We start from the raw sequence: 9,128 nt of genomic DNA, 5'->3' as shown, positions 1-9,128 counted from the left end.
TAATAATAATAATAATAGCCTGTGCTTCTTATGTGTCAGACACTGATTCAAAAGCTCTAATTAACTAGATTAATCTTTATAATAACCCTATACATACGATCCATATTACAGCTGTGCAAACTGAGACCCAAAGAGGTCATAATTTCCCCTTAGTCACTCAGGTAAGAAGTAGCACAGTCAAGATTTGAACTTAGGCTACCAACTCCCAAGTTTCTGCTTTTATATTTTCATAAATGCAGTGTTGTGTGTGCTACGCTTAGCCCAGTAACTGACATACAGTCAAATTCCCAAGTAACTGCTAACAAGTGTTGTTATTAATATCTAAAATAGACTCCACTTTGTTAACAGAGAATATTTTTGAATAATAGCAGTTATATTGTGGGGAAAAAAAACCATTTAGATAGTGAGGATTAAATATATAATTTATTAATACTTAATTTTTAGTATATAACATACATTCATATGGCATTGACTCTTTTTAGAATTAAACAAAGTCAAGAGAATAATAAATTTTTTGAATATTATCAACACCCACACAAGAATATTTCTTTTTTTTTGTCAAAATAACATCAGTCATAGACAATACAGAGTAGAATCTCCTTTTCTATTTGAAAAATAGATATGATCTCTGAGAGCACAAAATCTAAAAGTATTCCTTGTTAATAAATTGGAGTCCGTTTTGGATATTTATTACCTAAGAGGTATGTAGTTTTAATGGCTAACATTTATATATCAAGAAACTGAGAATAAGAAAGTTAAATAACTTATTACATCTCACAGTTAATGACAGAGCTCAGAATCTAGTCAGTCTGGTTCTAGAGACTGAATGGACAGTTTTGTAACAAGCGGGGGTTAAAAACCACTTCAGATGCTACTTTCTTGGAATGGTTGAAAGTGTAGGAAGTTCATCATGAGAAACCCTCTGTGCTATGAGGGACTGTGGATGGTCTCAGAGCCATTTATCCAAGTTTATCTCCACAAAATAAGCCCTTATTTCTTTTACCATGTAAAGAAATGCAGTCATATATACATATTTGCTTAATTTTCTCCATTAGTCTTCTGGTATTTCTACACATTTGGAAAGTCATGTCAATTTTATAGAGTTATTAATCTTATAACAAATTGTCTAGTTTGTTGAGCAAAATATTATTCTTTTATTATTTCTATTCTGATTTGTGTGACAATGGTTATTGTTGAAATGCATGTTTCTACAAACTATATGCATTCATTTATTGGCTCTGATTTAAAGGCTTAGTCAAGGTATACAAATTTTATCTATTTTATTATACTTTTTTCCAGTACAGAACAATATTTTAAATATTACTACAACTAATGATATTGTTTATTCCTATTTGTTTTGTAAGCATGAAGGCTAACTCAGCCCTGTGTTTGAAGCCTCTGTACACTCTTTTACTCATCTGGGATAAAATATTGCGGTATTTTATGAACTTCCAGGGCAAAGTTTCAGGATTACTATCATTTTTTTCATAAAGTAAAATAAAATACAAATGTAATAATTTCTTACCTATGTAAAGCATAAAGCATTTAAAAAAATACCACCCCTTTCTTATGCATTTTCTCACTTGATCCTGGTAACAAACCAATGAAATCATTGAGAGATAAATTATTGCAGGATTGTTTATATTGTTTCTTCTTCTTCAAAAATTCTCAAGAATTTTTACAGAAAGTATAACTCAGATATTTTGTTTGACCCACAAGTTTTGGCATGTATGGTGCTTTATTTTTTTTTTTTAAATGAAGTTTTTTAAAAAACTTAAAAGTTGGGAAATATCACATAATATTTACATAATATAAATGTTTTGTATTTCAGAACAGCTGTAATAAAATAGCCATACTTTATCCTACTTTTTAATCTTCAAGTGAGAGTTGATGAGGAAATAAATGTAGTAATGTGTCTAGAAAAATATATTTTGAAAATGTCATTACTGTCAGAGTAGAAATAGAAATAAGAAACTAAATTTTTCGTTGATAAATTTTATTTATAAAATTTTGTTTTTCAGTCCACGGCCATGCCACCCTGAACAAACCCAATCCCGTCTGATCTCGAAAGCTAAGCAGGGTTGGGCCTGGTTAGTACTTGGATGGGAGACCACCTAGGAGGACCAGGTGCCATAGGTGTAAAAAAAAAAAAAAAAAGAAATAAGGGATTGTAAACTGACAAGGTTCTTGCAATCTGTGAAGTCAAGCAAGGGTTGCCTTGGCAAAAACAACAACAACAAAATTAAAAATAAGATACAATTTTGTTTGTCTCTTGAAAACCTTGAAGATATGATCACATTAGGTCCTATTTGACAACCAGCTAAGAGCTGAGCATCAGTTTCCTCCCCTACAGAGACATAGGCTATGCAGTTTACTATGCCCTCAGAGCAGCTCTGCATTCAAACCAAAAAAAAGTTGTTGCCATATGCAGATTATGCAATTAATAACCTTGTGAAACTTTATTTTTTCATATTGAAAAATAGATATATCGATATTTTATAAGGATGTTGTGATGATATAATATATGTCAAAATACTTTGGAACTGTACTCTGCTAAGCAATTTCAATGTGCCGTTTATTAACAACTAAAACTTTTCTAAGAATATATACTCATTGGTACTTTTTATCTACATAAATGTTAAAATATTGGTAGGTGTTTCAAATCCTCCAACTGAATGATACTGTGTTACAGTGACAAGTGGTTTTGCTTATAAGAAGAGCACAGTAAATGGGAGTGGGGGTGAAGGCGTGGGAGGGGAAGCACTCACGGAATGGCCGCCGTTGGCTTGCTGCTTTCTCAGGCTTGCTCTCTTTGCTCTTTTGCTGAGAATGTTGAAGAAAACTGAGGAACCGTGCTTCCCTGCTCTCTGCTCTTCAAACGTGATGCTTTATTCTGCTCTTTTTCCAGAACTTGTTAGATGACTCGTTTAGGTGGTTCTGCTAAGTGAAGCTTGATTATTATGGAGACACATTTTACATATGTTTGTCTAATTATTTCTTTCTTTAGATTCTCATTTCCCCTGAAATTCAGGCTTCAACCAAAACTTTTAGAATGTGACCTTAATTTATACATAGGCTTTCAATTTTTAAAAATTTTTCAATTTATCTTTAATTTTGAACTGATGTTAGAAATATAGAAAAAGTTGCAAAAAAATTGAATAATTTCCTTATATTCCTCATCCTCACATTCCCTAATATTATCATTTTACATAACCACAGCAGAGTGGGAAGATCAGAAAAAATTAAGCATGAGTATAATATTATTAACTATTACTGTATTGAACTTATTTGACTTTTATCATTTTTCCCATCGATGTCCTTTTTTTTTTTTTTTACTCCCAGAATTATATCCAGGAATATAGTTGTGATTTTTCCTTAGTCTGTTTTAGTCTGTAACAGTTTCTTAGTCTCATCTTGCCTTTCATGACTTGACACTCCTGAAGTAAACTGATCATGTATTTTGTTTTCTTTGACATGGTCTTTTTTTCATCGTCTCAAAAACCTGTGTCTTTGTGCTGATTTACATTAGGTTCCTTTCTTCTCAGTTTGTTGGAATAAATGCATTTTGGAAGATGTATCTGGATGTGAAGCTCCACAAAAAGAATGCAAGGTAGAATTAGTAATAATTTAAGAAGGGAAGAATGAACCAGATTCTATAGTAATTATGATAATTGGATAAAAAGGCAAGAATGTTTAAAAATATCAGGTAGTCAGTGGATCAAATTAAAATTTATTGACACCCCACAATGTATTCTTTGAATGATGATGGAGATGAAGTCTCTTAAGAGTACGTCTGGTCTGAAGAACAGCCATTGCTTGTGAGAAATTGAGTATCTATTAAAGTGTGGGAGGCATCTGATAAAGAGGTTGGGATAAATTGCCCTTGCAGTCCTTTTGCTGCTCTGCCTGAAAGAATGGAATTTGTTAAAATAACAGTGTGCACTTTATTTCCGGCTTTTAAAGCCTCTGTCAAATAGCTCTTTTGAACTAGAGAAGCAATGTGATTAAAATGAAAAATGTTCTTCCACTTTATAGGGACCAGTGGGAAAGAGAAAAAGTGCACAGGAATATATTGGTACATATACTTTCCATTATTTGAAAAGTCTGTTGCATATGCCTCTCAAGTAGGAACAGACATCTCTTTGGTCATAGTGAGGAAGAAGTAAAATGTGGTATTATTAATACTTGGTCATAGAAAAGGGGGGGGATATACCATGTGACATTTCCTTTTTAAAAATGTGCTTATACAGGTGACTAATAGACATGACAAGAAGCTCAACATCACTAATCATTAGATAAATGCAAATTAAAACCCCAATGAGATATCACCTCATACCTTTCATAATGGCTGTCATCAATAAATCAATAAACAAGTATTGTTGAGGATGTGGAGAAAAGGGAACCGTTGTACACTGGTGATGGGATTGTAAATTGGTGCAGCCACTATGGAAAACAGTATGGTGGTTTCTCAAAATATTATGACCTTATGAACTACCTTATGACCCAGCAATTCCACTTCTGGTTATTTATCTGAAATAAAAACAAAACAAAACAAAACAAAAAAACTAATTTAAAAAGGTATACACATCCTTATTATGTTCATTGAAGCATTTTTTACTATAGCCAAGATATAAAAGCAGCCTAAGTGCTCATCAGTGAACAATTGGATAAGAAGATATGGAATATATATATAACGGAATATTACTCAGTCATAAAAAAGATTGAAATCTTGCCATTTGTGACAACATGGACAGACCTAGAGAGCATTAAGCTAAGTGAAATAAGTAAGACAGAGAAAGACAAATATCATATGAATTCACTTATATGTGGAATCTAAAGGAATAAAAAACGAATGAACAAACAAAACAGAAACAGACTCATAGACACGGAGAACAAACTGATGATTGTCAGATGGAAAGTGGGTTGGGAGGTTGGGTGAAAAAGGTGAAGGGATTAAGAAGTACAAATTGGTAATTACGAGATACTCACAGGGATGGTAAGTACAGCATAGGGAATATAGCCAATAATATTGTAATAACTATGCAAGGTGCCATGGATGTGTACAAGACTTGTTGGGGGCAGGGGGGTGTCGCTTTGTAAATTGTATAAATATTTAACTACTGTGCTGTATACTTGAAGCTAATATAAAATGACACTGAATTTCAACTCTAATTGAAAAATAAAAAAATATTATAACATCAAGCTCTATGCTCTATACGTCGACCTCCATGTGCATTTAATAAATGTTTTAGTTCTAAAAAATAAGTTCATTTTAAAAAGGACTTTCTGTAACTCATCATGACTAAATACTGTTCTATGAGGCACCCTTAATCAAGCTTCTGACTTATAGGAGAAAAGTGGATTTCCCCTCAACCCCACTTTATTCTATGATTTGAAAATGCCCTGTACATATTAGGCACTCAGTATATGATAGTAATGGTGATGTTGAAGTAACAAATACCTGGGAATGAAAAAATTAAGAGTTCAGTGCTGACTTAAATTACATGAATATAAGTGAGAGGTTAACACAGTGCTTGAAAAGGCAAAGGAAGGAAAGACTGGGGAGATGAAAAGAATGTGGAATGGCAATAACTTACCCCTTATTCAGAGATTCTGTGTGAAGGGAAATGCTCTAAAATCATACTACTACCCAAGTTTATAGAGACGTAAGTGTGCTTTATTGATTCGGTGTACTGCAAGTAAGTGACAGAATGCATTTGCCTTCTCTTGGAAACAGAGACACTAAGATACAAGATGTGTAGCTCTACCTCAGACAAAATTACATAACACACAGAAGGAAAGGCTGTCATTAGAACTAAGCCACCATAATTTGGTCTTGGAGACTTCAAAGAGTGTGCCTTATAGTTGCAGTATTTTCTGGATGAGAAAACTCAGACTACGATGATGTAAAAATGTTCTTGTTAAACAAATCAAATACCACCAGATGAAAAGTGATTTAGAAAATAAGGCTTCAATGTACCTAACCTAAGTCTGTTATGATCATCAGTAGCTCCTAGTTTCCCACTTACTTCCCTTGTGCCTTCTCTGTTTTCATGCTCTGCATTCATACTCATATATGTTCTTTCTCTCTATCCATAATAAGAGACAAAGAACAAACTATGATTGAACATTGAGGGAAATTAACCAATATTTCAAATGTACCTTGAGTAAATAGCTTAACAATAAAACTAATAATTAAAATTACTGTAGTTGTGGCCAAGTTCAAAGCAAGGCTTATAGAGTTTTCTTACCTTTCAATTAACTGAAACTTTAAGTCCAATTTCACATTCATTAGCATAGTTACTATCATTTAAATGCTTTCTTCATGAAATCCTATATAGAAAATATTTAAAACCCTCTCCATACCTTCACCAGGAGTCCGGAAACTTGCTTTTCTTTCTTAGAACATAATCTAAACCTTTAAGATCCAAGACCATATTGTTTGGAAGATAAGACAGACTCCAATTTAACCAAATTTCATCATTCCTTAATTTGTTAATTTTCCGCAAGAAGAAAAATCCATGCTAGTTAGGGACTGGCCAACGATTAGAACTCTATGTTGATTATTAAGTAACTTTTTTTTTTTCGAATAATGCATTTATAATTGATTTTCAAGCCAGACCTGGTTCTCTCATATTTTGAAAATATGCTTCATTAATATTGCTCAATATACTTCTGCTTTTAACTTTTACTGGTCCTTTCTCAATGTCTTGTGTTTTTGCTTTTTAAATAAGAGATATTACAATAGAGTACAGTTATCAAATTTTATAACTTTGTCTTATGTTTGTTTATTACAACATGTGATTTTTGAGGATACTACTAATAATACTGAAGGTCTATATGAAGATACTGAATAAAATTAGACACGAGCTCAAGAACTGTCTTTCAAAAAAAAAAAGATAGAAAAAGGTGACTTTTTCTACTAACTTTAGAGTGACGCAAAATAGGTAGGGCATGTTTCTGTTGTTACAGGATGATGGTTTGTATTAAAATTTGAGCTGAAGTTATCTGGATTTGAAATTGAGCAACTCAGAGCAATGATTCAAGAATTAGTATCATGTGTTCAGAGAAAGTAGCTGATGGTATTCCACAGGTGCCCAATAAAAATATATGATATTCATTGAGCACATATGAAGAGGCAGAAACTGTACTAAGCTCTTTAGAAATTTATGGAAAACTCAGTATAGTCCTTCCCCAAGAAAACCCATATTTTTTCTTATGGCCAGACATGACTAGGGCTTATTCATTGGATTTTAGGCTTTTATATGTATTTATTGTACTTCTCTGATCTTTTCTAAGATCTAGTAGCTATTCCACATAATAGAAAATGAAATAATTCTCAAAGGTTAAACTGTACTAGAGGTCACAACTTTATTTGGGTTCCTTTTTTTTTTTTTTAAATGATATTGCTTCTGCTTCAACTTATGACCAATGTAAATCCCAAGGAATACAGCAAAAGATTCAGTTAAGCTCCAGCACCAATCCAGGTGTTATGCTATAAACTGAGGTTAGGAATAAGAGAGATGAGAGGTTTTGTGGAGGGAGAGAGTTTTCTGCAAAAGTTTAAAGATAAAAGAGACATTCAGAAGGAAAAGTTAAGGTCCTCCATTTCAAGGAGGTCATGGGCCAGTGGTAGTCCTAATGTGCCAAAGACTTTTTAAATTTTTTTCTGGTTTTATTAATATATAATTGACATATAACACTGTAGTAGTCCAAAGTATACAAAATAGTGCTTTGATATATGTATATATTATGGATGATTACCACGATAAGTTTAGTTAACATCTTTTACCTCACATAGTTTCAATTTTTTTTCTTATGATGAGAACTTTGAAGATACACTCTCTTAGCAACTTTCAAATACACAGTGCAGTATTATTTACTATAGTCATCTTGTTGTACATTACAACCTCAATACTTATTTATCTTATAACTGGAAGTTTGTACCTTTTGACCACCTTCATCCATTTCTCTCGCCCCCTCACCCAGCCTCTGACTACAATCTGTTCTCTGTATCTATGAGTTTTGGTTGTTTTTTTTTTTTTAGATTTTACATGTAAGTGAACTGCAAGTTCACATGTCAGTGAACTGACTTATTTTACATAGCATAGTACCCTTTAAGCCCATGCATGTTGTCTCAAATGGCAAGATTTCCTTTGTTTTGATGGCTGAATGTTAGAAATATAGATAATAATGAACCTCACTGCCAAGAAAATTTGAGTAGGATCTAGGATAGAAATAAAAGACAGACATTGAAAAATGGATTTCATGTACCAAGTACAGGAAGAATTAACAAGGTGTATTTTTGAGAGTTTTAGTAGTAGCATTGTATTCCTGGATGCAGTTCATTTGTTTTTCTGGGAAAAATTAAGTTCAGTTTCGCTTTAAAAGAATTTTCTGTGTTGTGTTAATACAGTTAGACTGAGTATGCTAGGCAACCCAGCTATTGAATACATATTTTTATTATTTAATTTTGAAGTTATACTTAAAAATTGATAGCAAATTAACATTAAAATATATTTTTGTATCCTTCATAATAATATACAACTGTTTAGACGTTTGCTGCCTAGATGCATGCATAATACTTATCAAGTTATTCTAACACCACATACAGTATTTTTATTATTTTGTTTAATTATCTCATAACCGTTTTTATATCTTAAATTTATTTTTCAGATATTATTGAGGAATTCCAATAAAAGCATGTCAGTTATATTTTATTTTAGAACCATAGGTTCTGTCTTTGTAATGGAATAAGCACACATGGAAATAGAGACTAAGTATGTGGTTGTTGTTATTCAGGTAGGAAATATTGAGGGGTGTTAGGAAAGCAGGCCAATAATGGGCAATCTTGAGAAATATTTAGAGGTAAATTATTGGCCAAGAAGTATGAGTAAGGAGTGGGCAGAAAGGAGGTGAGCACTGAAGATACAGATCTAGGCGTGGTTGTCCTAGGTGACAGTTGAGATCACAGAGAGAGAACTCATGGTAGGGGAAATCCATGCTAATTGAAAGGTAGCTGTGAACATCAGATTCCATAGGCATCAGTCGTATTGTTACTGGAGTGGAAGGTGAGTCACTGAGGAAAATGGGAACTGCGTTTTCAATATATTTGCTAATAAAAGATA

General features: G+C 32.7%; 1 pseudogene; it reads left to right on the top strand.

Moving 5' to 3' along the window:
• Window positions 1–2,020: 2,020 nt before the first annotated feature.
• LOC112478943 lies at window positions 2,021–2,139 on the top strand (annotated as a pseudogene).
• The last annotated feature ends 6,989 nt before the right edge of the window (window positions 2,140–9,128 follow it).

This window comes from Pteropus alecto, unplaced genomic scaffold (genome assembly GCF_000325575.1).
Source record: "Pteropus alecto unplaced genomic scaffold, ASM32557v1 scaffold63, whole genome shotgun sequence".
NCBI classification, from domain to species: Eukaryota; Metazoa; Chordata; class Mammalia; order Chiroptera; family Pteropodidae; genus Pteropus; species Pteropus alecto.
Note: the sequence above shows the minus strand (reverse complement) of the source record. Positions and strands in the feature narration are given on the sequence as shown.